Raw genomic sequence first — 12,865 nt, 5'->3', positions numbered from 1 at the left:
GTTATGACATAATGAGCAATTAAAAAAATTATATTATGGATGGATGGAATAAGAATGAATAAAAAAAGCATTTATTAAGTATTTACTAGGTTGCTAGTTGGGGCATTTAGGTGTCACAGATGTCACTTAAATTCAGCCACAGGTACTTAACTAACCATGTAATCTAGAACAACTCACCTAACCCTGTTCGTCTCAGTCCATCATCTTTAAAATGAACTAGAGAATGAAATGACAAATCATTTCAATATCTTTGCCAAGAAAACTTCAAATGGAGCCATGAAGAATTGGACATGGCTAAAATGACTGAACAACAAAGTGCTGGTTACAAAGCTAAGCATTAGGGATATAAATATAGGCAAGAAAACAAACAGTCTGTATTAAACCTTTTATTCTAATGGAATGGAAGGGGAACTAGGAAAAGGAAGACATACACACGAGCATGCTTTGGAAAAGGCTGGAGTCACATTGTTCCAAGCAATAAAAAGGGTCTAAGGTCCCAAAGGGAGAGCAGAGGTTTATGAGGAAGATGTCCATATTACAAGTAGTACTGTTTGAAAATTGTCAGGGAATGCCAATAATGACAATTTAAAACAATGGTTTTGTAAAAGAGGATGTCTCAAGCTCCAAACAAATAACTTACAAATGAACTTTTGGAATACTGCCTGGAATGCCACCTTAAATTTCTTTCAATTAAAAAATTTGTCCATTTTGCTTGCCCTAATAAATTCTAAACAACAATATAGTCATATCCTGAATACCATGGTATAAGATAATACCGGGTTCTCATAGTTTTCTTAGAAGAGCTACAAGTTTTGATGGACCTTACCCATTCTGAAAAGGCTTTGAGTACAGATCTGGCAAAGAATTACAAGACTGTTGTCTGGGGGCCAGCTTATCGAACCTGGGAAGGGTTATCATGAGAAGGTAGAGCAGCTTAATGCATTTATGACCCCATCACTAGAACCAGAAGACCATCTACTAGAGAAGTCACAATTTGCTTTGATTAAAAGAATATCCATCAAAAAACACAAACCAACCCAAAAAACACATTAATGAAGGAATAAAGATAAGTATATGCCCAATACTATGCAGATGGCCTAGTAATATGATGTTCATACATCCTATGGGTCCTTAATACTTGTCTAAAGTCATTCAATAGGCAAGAGGTGAGAAAGAATACTAAAATGTGTTAAATTTCTATAGGTCTCTCCAGGCCTTCCTGAACACATGAATGGATGGCTCCTACAGGAGCATGTGAAGAAAGTAGACAGTTTAAAAAAAATCAATATTTGCTTTGTTTCAAGATGATCACAGTGAAAGAACAATGCAAAAGCTATTATATAAACACACTAGAAAGACCTATAGAGAGAAATATCCTTACTGACCACAGCTCACCATTTAAAAGTTAAAAGTATTTCACTGATATTTATTTCAAATAAGTAATTGCAATCAATACCATCTTTGGTAAACATTGTTAGAGACAATAATTGAGGGGTGAAATTTCTAGACAAAGAGAATGGAGGAAGACAAGTTTTTTAAGGCTTAAGCATACAAGTAACTGAAAATGACTTTCTAATATTAAGTTGTTTTCTTTTCCATAACAAAGCTGTCGAAACTTTCAATACTTTCCTTGGAAATGGAAAAACTAAAAAGTGACAAAATTAAATTTTATTAAAAAAATAATTGCATTACTTCCTAAACTTATACTTTCCAAAGTAGATTCAGCAATTAACTGAGAAACGGATAAGAATCTTTCCCAATGGGAGATGATACAAGAAGGACTGGGGAGGAAGGGCTCTCAAAGAATGAGGATTGAGTGAGTTACTTGTTAACACAAGGCACAACAAACTCAGGTGTAATAATTATCAATATAACCAGGAACAAGTTTAAAAAATGTCCCAAACAGTGGATACATTAATTTTATGTTTGTAAACTAAAGTTGCCATGTTGTACTAACTTTGAAAAAAAAATTTTATTCTTTAGTACTTTAATATTACTTCCAGCCCAAAACAAACTATAGTAGTATTTTTAGCCTTGGAAATCAGGAAAGTTAGTAAAAAATACCATATCCTTTTTCTGAAAACCTAACATTATAATTCTTAAAATTGTTTTTAAAAGGAACAAAGAGCATTATATTTTTATTTAAAAAAGTAAAAAAATCACTAAAAGCAAAAATTCATTTTTTTTCAAGTATGTAGTTTTTAAATGCTAAGCAATTTCTTTTTTCTCTTTTTTATTCTAAACAAATTGCTTTTTATTTTTTTTTTAATTTTTTTATTATAGCTTTTTATTTACAAGTTATATGCACAGGCAATTTTACAGCATTGACAATTGCCAAACCTTTTGTTCCAATTTTCCCCTCCTTCACCCCATCCCCTCCCCCCGATGGCAGTTTGACCAATACATGTTAAGTATGTTAAAGACTATATGTCTTAACAGTTATTTTGCTGTACAAAAAGAATCAGAGTTTGAAATAGTGTAGTATTAGCCTGTGAAGGAAATCAAAAATGCAGTCGGACAAAAATGGAGGGATTGGGAATTCTATGCAGTGGTTTATATAGTCATCTCCCAGAGTTCTTTCGCTGGGTGTAGCTGGTTCTGTTCATTACTGCTCTATTGGAACTGTTTTGGTTCATCTCATTGTTGAAGAGAGCCACCTCCATTAAAACTGATCATCATATAGTATTGTTGTTGAAGTATATAATAATATTCTGGTCCTGCTCATTTCACTCAGCATCAGTTCATGTAAGTCTCTCCAGGCCTTCCTGAAATCATCCTGCAGGTCATTTCTTACAGAACAATAATATCTCATAATATTCATATACCACAATTTATTCAGCTATTCTCCAACTGATGGGCATCTACTCAGTTTCGAGCTTCTGGCCATTACAAAGAGACCTATCACAAACATTCGTGCACATACAGGTCCCTTTCCCTTCTTTAAGATTTCTTTGGGATATATAAATGCTAAGCAATTTCTAGGAAAAAAAATATTTTGAAATCATTAAAACATAATTTAAAGGTAAATCCTTGTAGTAAAATTTTCTTCAAAAAAGATTACGTCTTTATCTGTAGCTATCAGAGCCCAAGGCCTGACCTCCCTTAGTTGACCCAGCCCATGACTGTACATACATACATGTTAGCCCAGGGTGCAGGTGGGGATTAAAGAACAAACACAGTTATCATAAAAGGTTAAAGCTTTGGGAAAACAGGTCTAGTCAGAGCAGATTTGTTTTTGTCTTTATTTATATTTTGAGTAGTTAATACTATGCCTGGGCCTTGGAAAGCACTCAATAAATGCTTGTTAATTTATTTTAAAACTCAAAATATTATGTATTATACATTTATTATAATTTCTTCTAACCTCAGGGCAAAAATACTCTGATAACTACTCTTAAATATATTTAACATATTCTGCCAATCCTATCCTGCTTATCTTAACTGACCTTCCTACGCCACTACATTCATTCCTTCCCTAAAATATATTGAGCCCAGGGTTCTAAGATCTCACCCACAAATCCAAGGATGGATTGTTCTGATTATAGAGTCCAGCGCTGATATTTTAACTCTGTGGCTACAAAAGCCATCTCAATTTGCAAATACATGACAGAGTACAGAATTGACTAGAAGGAGAAGAGAGTATACTGGATTGCCTCTGGGGAAATGACGAAGTCATTTCAATGGCCCCAAGCTTGTCCTTGAAACAAAGGCATCTCTCTCTTTCTCTCTCTGTATACTGATATTCTTCCAGCAATTATGTCTCCAAGTCATAGAACATTATAGTTTCCAAAAATTGCTGTTTGGGAACAATCAAAAAGTAATTGAGAGGCAAAAGGTAGGAGTTAGAAGACTACAACATCATGCAAACAAGTAATTATGAAGGCAAAGCAACACAAAACATATCACTGAAAAAAAAAAAATATATATATATATATATATATATTTAAATGGCTGTTTGCAGCTAGGTGCTATAGTAGATAAGAGAGCCAGACTTGAAATGAGGAAGACTTGAGTTCAAATCCAATATCAACTAATTGTAGGATCCCTAACAAGTCATTCAACCTTCATCTATATCACTTTCCATCTATCTCATTTTCCTCAACTGTAAAGTTTGAGTTTTAATGACATCTATTTCACGGGGTTGTATCCAAATCAAATGACATGGTTCTGATGTGTTAACACAGTATATAGCATATAGAAGGTACAATAGATACATTAATTATTAATATTTTCTTTTTGCAAATTAAGACAGCTCAGAGGTAACATTACACACATCTCAGATTGGCTAAGATGATGAAGAAAGATAATGATAAATGATGGATGGGAACTGAGACACTAATGAATTGTTGGTGGAGTTTGAAATAATTCAACTATTCTGGAGAGCAATTTGGATTTATGCCCAAAAGGCTATCAAACTATGGATACCCTTTGATCTAGAAGTGTCACTACTGGCTCTGTATTCCAAACAGATCATTAAAGAGAAAAAGGACCCACAAGTGCAAAATTATTTGTAGCAGTCCTTTTTGTAGTGGTAAGGAACTAAAAACCAAGTAGATACTCATCAAATGGGGAATGGCTGAATAAGTTATGGTATATGAATGTTATGTAATATTATTGTTTATAAGAAATGATGAGCAGATTGATTTCAGAAAGCCTGGGAAAGACTTTCAAGAACTGATGTCAAGTAAAGCAAGCAGAACCACAAGAACATTGTATACAATAAAAACAAGATTATGATAATCAACTATGATGGACATAGCTCTTTTAAACAATGTGGGGATTCAAGGAAATTCCTTGGGTTAATAAATAAACTTGGGATGGAAAATGCTATCCCTATCCAGTAAGAGAAATATGAATATGGATCAAAGCATAGTATTTTCACTTTTTGCTTGTTTGTTTTTTCTCATGGTCACCAGAACGATGGAATCAGGCACCAAATAATGGTGTATAGGTTGAAGATGCCGTGAGGTAGGAATATATCATGGCAGGCTAATCCTAAAAAGAGATTCTGTACCATAAAAAAGAATTAGCAAAGATCTACAGATCTCTCTGCTTGCCTCAAGGAGTAGCTAGACTCCCAGATTATTTACAGAGAGAGATTCAGGTTTTCTCTGACAAGGCCCACCTGGCTACGCAGGACCTTATCAGTGTGGCTTTAAATAAATAAATACTTCATGCTTCAGTTAAAAAAAAAAGTATTGTGAACATTTTCCCTGAGTAGTAAAAGGAAAAAAAAAAAAACTATTCCAACTCAAGTTCTATATCAGTAGCCTTTATTAGAGAATATGTATGTGTGTGTGTGTGGGTATGGGTGTGTGTTGTGTGTGTATTTTCTACTTCCCTCCCCACCATCTCTGAACATCTTTAATCTCTTCCTCTCCATTGACTCCTCCCAGTTGTTAAGCACTTTAAAAGTTTCCCATCTTGAAAAAAATCTCTCATTAATTTTTCCTACTCATTCATTAAATAAATAGTTCAAAGTGCCTATTATGTGTCATTTGCTAAAGAGAAAAAAAGATATAAATACAAAACAATCCCCATAAACTTTGGCCAGAAGGGAAATGGAATGTAAATCAACACATGCTATCTTCACTTTTTTTCTTCTCTCTCCCACGGTTTTTCCCTTTTGCTCTGATTTTTCTGTCCTAATATGATTAATAAAGCAATGTATATTAAAAATAAAGTAAAAATTATTAAAAATATAAAACTTTTTTTAATTTAAAAAAAGAAAAAAAGATATATGTAAGAGTACCTTTCCTTAATAAATGTATCTTTTCTCTTTCTCTCTTTTTTTTTTTTTTTTTTTTTTTTTTTTTTTTTTTGGCAATTAAGTAAGAACTCAGAGCCCTATAAAGACTACAGGGAAAGAGAGAGCAGTCTGGCAGCAAGCTAGTAAAGAAAAATAGTGAATTCTCTCAAGGATTACAACAGCTGCCAACATGTTCAGAAAAGCCTTTTCCCTCCAGAAGCCTGGGGAAGGCTAAAGCAGTACAGCCAAATCTTGTTAGGATGGCCAATTAAGTTCAAGTATCTTAGATCTGTATCTAAGTTGCAGTTTCTGGATTTTATAAATTTAAATTTCCAGGCTATTATTGTGTATGTGTTCTGTCAAGATACTTTATGATGAAAAAAAAAAATCATTTCTAAAGCTAGAAGAGAGATTTGATCTGATGACTCCCCTATCAACCTAATAAGTTTGAGATGACCAGGCTTGGATGTCTGTTTGGAGGCACTTAAAAGCAGTAGTGTCAAGACAAATAAAAATGGGTGCTACTAAACCACCTCTGCTAGATATACAGTGACTTTAAAAAGTACACATTCACATTATCAATGTTCTATTGTATTTTTTATTTATTTTACTAAATATTTCCCAGTTTCATTTGAATTGGTTCAGGAACCCTCAGGAGTATTGAGGTCTGTGAATAAATAAAAAGGCAGTTTTAACTTTGATATAGCACAATCAAGAAGGTTGGACTTTATCACAGAGGCTTGTGTCCCTCATAGTGCTTTTTAGGAAGAAAATAAAGAAATAAACATCACAGGCAACAGAAACATTTATATGAACTGCTTCAATGTAAAACAAATAGAAGCAGAAAAATTTTATAATATAATATTATGAAAATGAACACTTGTGAAAACAATTTAAAATTGATGAAGAATGAACAAAAAAGGGAACAATTTATATAACAGCAATATACAAAAGTAAAAAACCAAAAAAAAAAAAAAAAAAAAAAAAAAAAACTGAAAGCTTTAAGAACTATGATGGATACAATGACCATCCATGATTTCAGAGGTCCAATGATGAAATGTACTATGACAAAGAGGTGTCAGGTTGTAGAATCAGGTTGTAGAATATATTTCCTCATATAGCCAACGAGGCAATTTGTTTTGCTTATATATGAAAATCTGTTACAAAAAATGTATTCCAACTGAATGGATGCCCATCAATTGGAGAATGGCTGAATAAATTATGGCATATGAATGTTATGGAATATTATTGTTCTGTAAGAAATGACCAACACAGGATGATTTCAGAGAGGCCTAGAAATAAAGAGATATAATAATTTTTAAAAATCTGGAAAAAAAAGAAAAATGTATTCCATTTTTCTATCTCTCCTTCCCCTCCCCCCCCCCCCCCACTGGGGTGGATAATAGAAGGAAGAATACTTTCTTTAACATTAAAAGAGCTTCAGATGTAAGTCCTGTCATTAATTTTACTCAACTGTTTACTTTGTACAAAAGATCTTTCACTAAGTAATGTAAATGTAAATGTCTGTAAGGTACAAAGAAGACATTCATAAAACTTTAAAATAAGATGTGTTCTACAAAGAGAGAAATAACATGACAGTAGATAAAAATCTAAATCTGTTAAACAGAAAGATCTGGTTCAAATCTCTCTGATTCTTCTTATCTCTATGCTCATGGGCAAATTATGTTATTGTCTCTAATACTGCTTCAGACATTTACTAGCTGTGTCACTTAATCCCAATTGCCTCCCCCCCCCCCCCCCAAAAAAAGTCACCAAGTCTCATTTTTATCACTTGGAAAATATCTTTAGTGCCTACTTCAAAAGCCTCTTTAGTATTTAAAGCACTTTGCAAACCTGAAAGCACTATATAAATATCAATTATATGAAGTTAGGAATGCATGCTAACATGGGTAATTATACACAGCAAAATAAGAAAAGGCACAAATGCTAAAATATTCTCAATTTTACCAAGTGATCAACAAGGGTAGTCAACTCTGTTGTTCTGACCTCATATAAAGAATGAGTTCTACATTTTTTTTTTTCTTATTTTTGGTCTGAACTTGTGATTTCATCAATATGGGGAGTCTTAGTATGAAAGCTTCTTTCACCAATGCAGATCCACAATTTATCAGTAATTTATAATTACTGAGATGCTTAGGACCCTGAAAAATTTACCTAATGTCAAACAGATATTAACTATCAAAGACAGGATTTGCATCCACTGTTATCATACTACCATTTGCTATATAAATAAAATGTCTATTTTTTCCCTTCATCTCAAAATTTAATACATGAAAATCTAGAGTGTGAGGATATACAAATTTCAGCTCAGTGAGGCTCAGATGATGGTTAGCATTTGTTTTTTTTAGCAATAAAGTATTTTTAATTAAATTATGCACATTGCTTTTTTAGACATAAAATTATGGCACACACTAGATTACCATATTATGTAAACATAACTTTTTTACATACTGGAAAACCAAATGTGACATTCATTTTATTGTGATGGTCTGAAACCAAACCTGTATCTCCAAGGCATCCCAGTATATGCGATATATGTGATACAGAACATCATATTGATTGCTAACATTTATATAATGCTTACCATATGCCAAGAACATTTACAATTATCTTATTTGATGCCCATAATAACTGTAGGGTATAGATACTACTATTATCCCTGATAATGAGATGATGAGATGAGAAAACTGAGAGAAATGAAGGATAAATGACTTGTGCAAGGTCACACAACTAGTAAATGTCTGGGGCCCTATTTGAACACATCTCTTACCGATTCAAAATGAAGCACTTTATTCAGTGTCATCTAGCTGGCCCATATGATATTAAATTCTCCAGTGTACTTTTTGGAATTCTGCATTTCATGTGTGACATCAGCAGATTTCTTCAAATGCCACATTCTACATAAAGCCTGTAGTTGTTAACGTCTTACCCCATCAAAATTACTTTGCATGTATTTTGCAATTACTCGTCCTTTTGTTATATCCCTTTCTCCCCTCAATTTCTATTACCTCTTTGAAGAATGGAAGACTGTTCCATTTTTATCGCTGTATCCCAACCATCCAAGAAAGCAGCAAGAATAAAGGGATCTAAACTTGAGTAGGTGCATAAATTCCTTTTAGTCCATACTTTGGTGTGGCTAGAAGTACAGACAGTCTGGTTTCTGAAGTAGTTCCATCAGACTCATCTTGGGTAGGGGCAAGAACTCCCCAAATATAGAAAGGGAAACAATCCTCAGCAACTAAGTTTTCAATCAGAATCAAGGTACCAGCATCATAATGATGCTCATCCCAGTAGAGCCACCCCTACCATGAAAAGATAAGTTTGTGGTATCAAGACCACAGGCTTTAGATTACTTTGGCTTTTGAATGCTGAGTCAAAATGGAATAAAAGGGATTACAAAGGGAAAAAAAACACTTTATGAATGCTCAGAAACAAAACTTCCAACAGTGTAACACAGCTATGAACAAAAGAAAGATTCAGGCAGGCCATAAAATGAATCTTAGGAATGAGATAAGCTCTAATCAAACAAAGGACTCCAGAGGCCCAAGGCCCAAAGGGAAAACCAGGACCAGCACCAGCCTCTACAAACAATTATAGTTACACACCAAAGAACAAATTCCAGCCAGGAAGCAAAGATTCTTCAACCTCACCTAAGCACAAAGTGATTAGACTCATTGCCATTATTTTCAATTACACAGTATTGTTCACTAAAATTGCCCCTAGTTTGCATACCATTAATTATTATAAATTATTCAGCATGACATTTCTCTCTGACTTCTATAGTGGGATTCTCTACTAAGTGAATTGGATGTGTTGACTCTGCTGACCCTAAAGAGCTAGCTGGTGATACTTCTACTATCTGGATTTCATTTGTTTTTATCTTCTAACTTCTCTACTGGGATTATTATAAATTGTGTCAACAGATTTCATCAGGGGAGAGGACAAAATCCCATTTGGGTAATGTTAACCGCTCATGCATCAGACATCTTTGCCTTTATATTAGTTTCTTGTTCTCACAACAGAGGATTCAGCACATGCTCGAAAAAGGCATGGTTCTGTGTTCATCACATTGAAAATGGTACCGCCTCTCACAGACTGCTAAGGTAATTGCTTTCTCTAGGAATTACTTCCACCAAACACCAGCCTTGAAGCTGTAAATAAAGCTACTTAAGTGTCATTAAAAACAGTAACAAACTATCACAAAGCTGTTGCCTGGCCTTGGGAAACTATTCTTATAGGCTGCAATGACTAGACAAGCAAGTGAAAATCAAATTATTAAAAGAACAAACTTAGTTATGATGAAATAAAGAATGTGGAGAAATTAGAAGAGTTGTAGAATGTACACTTAGGACATTCTATAGCTGAACAGTTGGAATAAGTTTGTATACAAGGTCAGCAGCAAAAAAAAAAAAAAAGCTTTTAAAAGTCTTTTTGAATAGAATCTCAAGAAATCCACCAAAAGGCACTAACGTAAAGACCCCAAGTTCAAACAATTCCTGCCTTGGGATTATTGCCTTGTATGATTTTGGCTGCTTCTTCTGAAAAAGGATAATAACCTCAATCTGCTTCCCAGGATTTGTTCTCTAAGCTTTTCTTCTTACTCCAGGCTCCAGGATGCATATAATACCACCAAAGATGCTATGTATTTCTTAAGCTACTTATCATCTAACCAAGCCCTTCAGAATGCTGCCCTTACCCATTAACTGCATGTCCTCTTCCTCCCCAGTTCATGAATTAGTGCTTCCAGAAGAAGGAGGAACAGAATTCTCTCTCTCTACTCTGTCAGTGACATCTTCAATTCTTAAGGGCTCCATTATCGTTGCTACACTTATTATAATCTTCTTCCTACTAGGGGCAAAAGTATTCCTAAAATGTGTTATATAGTCATAAAAAACGCTCAAGATAGCACAGCTTGTGTATGAGACAAACCTCAAACCTAGACTCTTTCTGATTCCAAGTGTAGCATCCTATTTATTACACCATGCTGCTGCAATGATGTACCCTATTCACTATAACATTCAACCAAAAAAATGGAGAAATTAGGAGATGAGAAATTCAAATAGGAAAAGATCACTCATTATAGAAAAAACTTTAAAAAGTTGTTGTTAAACCAATTATTTATCTGCGGTTTTCTTGGAAATAATACTGAAATAGTTTGCCATTTCCTTCTCCAGCTCTTTTTACAGATGAGACAAATGGGGCTAAGTAACTTGATTTGAGTCATACAGGTACAATGTGTCTGAGGCTGGATCTGAACTCAGAAAGATGAGTATTCCTGACTCCAGGCAGCTTGGAATTATCCACCTAGCAGCCAAACACAAGAGGCAGGAGGAAATCTGTGAAGGACAGAGAACCTGAGTTGGGTCTTGAAAGAAGGTACAAATTTCAATAGGCAGTGATGTGGGGAAATCATGAGTAAATATGAGAGATAGCAATGACAGAGATGGGAAACAGCAGCTCAGAATGAAGAACCAGGTTAGATTTAAATCTAATAAAAAAGAATACACTGAATATTTAAGTATTCTACAAAGCTGGAAGATGGCTTTTAAGTTGGGGTAGCTAGATTGCAAATAGAGCACCAGCCCTGAAGTCAGGAGGACCAGAGTTCAAATCTGACTTCAGACACTTAATACTTCCTAGCTGTGTGACCCTGGGCAGTTCACTTAACCCCAACAGCCTCAGGAAAAAATAATAATAAAAAAAAGAATGTAGGGTATCTTGAATGTCAGAATAACAGATATTATTTTAAGCAATGAGAATCACTAAAGGGTTGCTTATTTGTTTTCTTAAGCAGAAGAATATGATTAGACCTTTGCTTTAGGGATATAATTCTGGTATCAATGGGAAGGAAGAATTAGAAAGTGGAACAAATTAAAGCTGGGAGACCAATTAGGAGATTATTAGAATAATCTAGCTTTAATCTGGATGCTGTTATTCATAAATTGGACTTTTAAAAAGATGTGATAAAAATAGATATTTGAAAACTTAAATATGTAGTGAGGTATATTTTATTATAAAACAGATGATGTGTATACTTATTGTGTATCTAATTTATATTTTAATATATTTAACATCTACTGGTCATCCTGCCATCTAGGGGAGGGGGTGGGGGGGTAAGAGGTGAAAAATTGGAACAAGAGGTTTGGCAATTGTTAATGCTGTAAAGTTACCCATGCATATATCCTGTAAATAAAAGGCTATTAAATAAAAAAAAATAAAACAGATGATGATAATAATGTTAACTATAACACCAAATTTTCATTTGAAATTTTTTGGATATTATGAAACTATAGGATGGCTTAAAGGTGTCACTACAAGATGTTGATAATGAATCAGCTATCAAGTATTTGCTGTAATATCTGAAACACTGAAATACAGGTGGTTTTAGTTTATTTTAAAAAAAAAAGGATAATGAAAAGTTAGCTGTTAGGTAAACAGGAACAATATTCAAACTCTAAGTTGTGGTGAGTGAAATTGTGCTATTTAAGATAAAAATTTCTTGGGACTATAATTTACTATTGTATTACTATTCTGAACTATGATTATAGGGATAGTTGTCTGAATTATCATTAAGCCAATAGTAGAAAATGGCATGTGCTACATACAGTCTAGAAACCACTAAAGTTGGATGTCTATCTATGCCTGGGAAAAGTCTGGAGACAAGCTGGGAAAAGCCTTGTGACTCTATTTCTCCTTTGCACCATTTCCTTTCTGATAGAAAAATTCCCAACTGATTGATCCTGGGCCTTGCTTTTGATTACACTGTGACTACATCATTGACTGTCAGATATGATTTATGCCTAGAATCAAAGTAAAATACTGAAACATCTGTGAGTTAAGGTAATAAGATGCAAGTATGAACATCTTACCATTTTAACCTATAAAGGGGGACAAATTATAATATAAGGATATCTTCCTATGGGGTAAATGGTTAAAGAGAGTAATAAGACAAAACGTAATGTCAAAGTTATCTGATTAAATGAAATACTAAATCTGAAAAAGCAACAAGATGAGACTGTTTTCTCTAAAAAATTATATACAGATGTATATAATTATCTTCTAAAATTTATCTTTCATGCAGGCTTTGAATACATT

At 33.8% G+C, this 12,865-nt stretch overlaps 1 protein-coding gene across 1 annotated transcript in view; it reads right to left on the bottom strand.

Annotated features, from left to right (window-relative positions):
• Positions 1–12,865, bottom strand: part of IMPAD1 (inositol monophosphatase domain containing 1) — a 62,183-nt gene that overhangs the window by 38,366 nt on the left and 10,952 nt on the right. The gene's annotated exons all lie outside the window — the stretch shown is intronic.

This window comes from Sarcophilus harrisii, chromosome 1 (assembly GCF_902635505.1).
Source record: "Sarcophilus harrisii chromosome 1, mSarHar1.11, whole genome shotgun sequence".
Taxonomy (NCBI): Eukaryota; Metazoa; Chordata; class Mammalia; order Dasyuromorphia; family Dasyuridae; genus Sarcophilus; species Sarcophilus harrisii.
Note: the sequence above shows the minus strand (reverse complement) of the source record. Positions and strands in the feature narration are given on the sequence as shown.